This window comes from Dasypus novemcinctus, chromosome 2 (genome assembly GCF_030445035.2).
Source record: "Dasypus novemcinctus isolate mDasNov1 chromosome 2, mDasNov1.1.hap2, whole genome shotgun sequence".
Classification (NCBI taxonomy): Eukaryota; Metazoa; Chordata; class Mammalia; order Cingulata; family Dasypodidae; genus Dasypus; species Dasypus novemcinctus.
In genome coordinates this window covers 143,105,853-143,109,852 of record NC_080674.1, presented here as the reverse complement: position 1 = coordinate 143,109,852, position 4,000 = coordinate 143,105,853, and positions in this window count along the sequence as shown.

Genomic DNA, 4,000 nt, shown 5'->3' with positions numbered 1-4,000 from the left:
GAGCCTGACAGGAAGGGGCTCCTGGCAGGGCCCTGAGATCACAGTCTAGAGCAAACTGCCTTGGTTGCTCTATGAGGCGTCCCTCCTGGAGCGGAAGAGACAGTAGGCTCTGGGGTGCAGAGAGTCTGAAGGCTGAGACCTGGGACAGACTCTCCTCTGCCTCTGCAAGTCTCGGTACCTCTGTTATCACCTGCTTTTGGCAGCACCCAGTCCAGAGACACATTCTCTGCTGGGCCCCACACGGGGAATATACCCAGAAGAGGACATTTTTAAATCGGCTGGCAAACATCATCACCACATAATTCAATAGAGAAGGCCCATCCCAGGGTCCCCTTAAGCCCTCTTGCTTCTTAGCCATCTCTTTTGGTTCTAGGACTTTGGCCAAGCTTTCGGGAATTCAGTCTCTCCCTTTGTCCAGAACCTGAGCTACAAGGCCTGCAGACCCCCAAGCTTCTGGCCACCATCTGGGGCTCACGAGGGTCAAGCCAATTTGAGCTTGGTGTTTGATGTCTTGCTCCTGAGAGAGTCCTGCCTGCTCTACTTGTAGTCACCTTGTCCCCCCTTTTGACACACCCCCTCCTTGGATCCATGTCCTCAGGATGGAATCACTGACCCAAACAGCCTCTGACCTCCTTGTGTCAGGTTGCCCTGGCCCAACGCTGTGCCGCTGAGACTAGCAGGTGCTGCTGAGTTCTGACGGATGCGGTTTGGTGTTCCGGGCAATCTGTTTCTATTTGCGGACAGTGAGTGCTCATTTAGCTCTTGTTACCAGGACACACCTCACTCTGCGCGCACTTTTAATGAGGTGGCACAGACACACACACAAGCTGTTAAACTGCGGACACGCTGCAGCTTTCCAATGAGAGAAGATTTCAAGGGTGTATTTTTATAAGGAAGAAATGACATAAGCGCCCCTCTTTGTTATTTAAATTTCATGAAAATCAACTATAGATGGTGTGTAATTGAGCACAGAATAGGGCTCAGAATATATTCTGAAATAATGGGAGCCCTTTTATCAGGTTATATATATATATATACATATATATATTTTTCCCCCCAAAGAAAAGCAAAATCTCTGTGCCAAATAATGAACTATTCAAAAGAAGAAGAAAAGGGCAGAATGGGGAGTGGGGGTCAAGCACGGCTGGGAAAGTTTTCAAGGGGCTGGTTTTGAGAAGTCATTTGGGAGTTGGATTTAGAGACAGGGTGGACTGTGGTCATCATGGAGACTTGGACTCAAGCAGGAGAAACACAGGACTTCATCCAGAAACCAGGGCCAGGCAGCAGACACCCAGGAGCTTCCCAGGGTGGGGCGGAAGACCCAGGCTCTGTGCAAGGACAGGAGGGGCCTCCCCCCACCCTCTGTGCCCTGCCCTGAGGTCCCCAGAGGGGCGCCCATCGGCTGCTAGGAAAGGCTGCTCCAGGCTCAGAAGCTCATCCCCAGCCTTCAGGCAGGCGCCTTCTCCCACACCAACCAAGGGGGCCGACGGCTTCCCCCCAGCGAGCTGCCACCTACTTCAGAGCCGTGAGCTGGGAACAGGAAAGAGAGAGAGCAAGGCCCCAAGCAACCGCCGCCTGCTGCTGTCGCTGCTGCTGGTGCCACTGCTGTGGCCAGGACGGGCCGCTGGTGTCAGGCCTCGGTGCAGCCTCCACAGGCCTCAGTGACTCACCATCTTTTTAAAAAAAATTTTTTTTTGAGACGTGTTCAGCATTCTTTATTTGGTATTACACATAAATCACACCTTTTGTTCATTAAAAGCCACATTTCAGATACAGGGAATTTTAATTAGCTTGGCACAGTTTAGCACAAAAAGGTAAGGCGGCCAAAGCTACCTTATTTTCAGCACCTGTCTTGAACAGGCTAAAGAGCATCAGTTGAAACACAGGTGAATCTTGCTCTGTTCTACGAAACAGGGAAGGGATTTCCCTAGTATCCGAATATTTTCAGAAAACCAGTTATATAAATCTAAATATAAAGCACTTATCTCTTATAGGCTGTGAGTTGGCATTCACCATCTTTGTGAAAAGTTGAACGTTCCTAATTCAACCCAGCCTCAAGTCTAATTATTTCTTTAGAAGGGGGAAATAACCATAGCTCTTGCTGAACCGAATTACTATCAAAATTCAAAAAGCTTGATCATATTCATTTAACCATAAGGCAATCTTATTTAACTCGGGACTATTCAAAAAAATATCCTATCAGCCATTCATGATCTGAATTCTGGTGTATGACATCAACTTAAATAAGGTACATGTAAAAAATGACAAGGCATTTCTGTTTTGTAATAAAAAACACAGCAGCCAACTCTTAGTAGCTTTTTTGGGGATTCTCCAAGTACTCCATCAGTGTCTCCTCTCCCCAGTGACGATTTGCTCTAGTTGGCATTCGTGGAGGAGAATCCAGGGAGCTGACCTTTCTTCCACACAGATCTGACCCAGTCTTGTGCCTTCTCCCTTTTCCACTGTGTGCACCGGGGATGCTTTTGAACCAAAACCTTCTGCCCTTCTCCACATCGCCCATTTTGAACCCGCTCTCTTGTGGCCCAGACCTGAAGTCCCTGCTTGGAAATTGACGTCCTGCTCTCCTACTCTCCATCTTTTGAGGGCCAGCTGTGCCTGGTGGTGCCTGATCCAGCACATAGTCTCAGGCAGAGGCCAAGAGAATTACTCCAGCTCCTCCTCCGAAGGGGCAAAGCCACCCAGTCCAGGAATCAAGGAGCTCCTATCCCACAGCCCCTGCCCCGGGACCCTCCTGTCCCAGTTGCCGCCATCTGAATCGGGAGGCCTTGTCCGTCCTCCCCAACACCCGACTGTAAACTTCTGAACACCCAGCACACGGCACAATCCCTATTACCCAGCCCATACTACGCAAATGTCTGTTAAATGAAGGACTGGAGCAATGAAGAAGCAGCGGATGCCCTGAAAGTGCTGGCTCCGGTGAGTCCAGGGTGGGCAGGTGGGTAGTGCGAGCAGCGCGTGCGCCATTGTGTAGCTGGGAGCAGGGTCAGAGCGCCATCTACTGGCAGCTTCGCAGGCTGGCAGGAAAGGGCCCGACCCCGCCGCGGGGATCCCTGGCGCCTCAGGACTGCCCCGCCCACCCCACCCCCACCCCCCGCTGCTGTGTTGAGCCCCAGTTTGGTGTGCTCCAGAGTCCATCCTCCCCAACAATTCTGCACACGCCACTGCAGTCACCAGCAACCGTGGTCTCACTGAAAGAAGAAGGGTGGGGGCAGGAGTGAGTTGCAAGTCCTCCCTTAGGCTGAGGAAGGAGCTTTTCTTCCTCTGGAACCAGAAATTTCCCTGAAATTCTCTTCAGGGGGAGGCTTTGGGAAGTTACTGGGGAGAGGTGGTGAGGTCCTGCACCCTGAGGACCAGCAGGCCTTGGGGGTCAGACAGACCCAGTGCCAGTTCCAGCATGGCCGTTCACTAGTTGTGTGACTGAGGGCAAGGTACCTGCCCCCTCTGTGCCTCGGTTTCCTCCATCTGTACAACAAGGTCATGGTAGTGCTTATCTATATAGTTAATGTTAGAATGAAAAACCATAGGGAAGCGGCTGTGGCTCAATCAATTGGGCTCCCGTCTACCATATGCGAGGTCCTGGGCTCGCATCCCAGGGCCTCCTTGTGAAGGCAGGCTCGCCCACACGCTGCTGAGAGCTGCCGGCCCACAAGCGCCACGGAGCGCCAACTCAGCAAGGTGACGCAACAAAAAGGGACACAAGTGAAAACACAGAAGAGCATGCAGCAAATGGATGCAGAGAGCAGACAATAAGCAAGCTGCAATGGTCGGGGGGCAGACTTTAAAAAATTATTTAAAAAAGCAAACAAACCATCTGTGTGAGCCAGGTGCCCAGGGGCTCACTGTTTCAAAGAATCAGGCTTCCCTTTAATGCCCCCATCCAACTTGATCATAGTATGGCCAGCTCTTTTCAGGTTCCTCTGGGAACTTGGGAGTTTGCCCATCACTTCAGTCCTCACTGTTGCTGTTCTCTCACACAGCT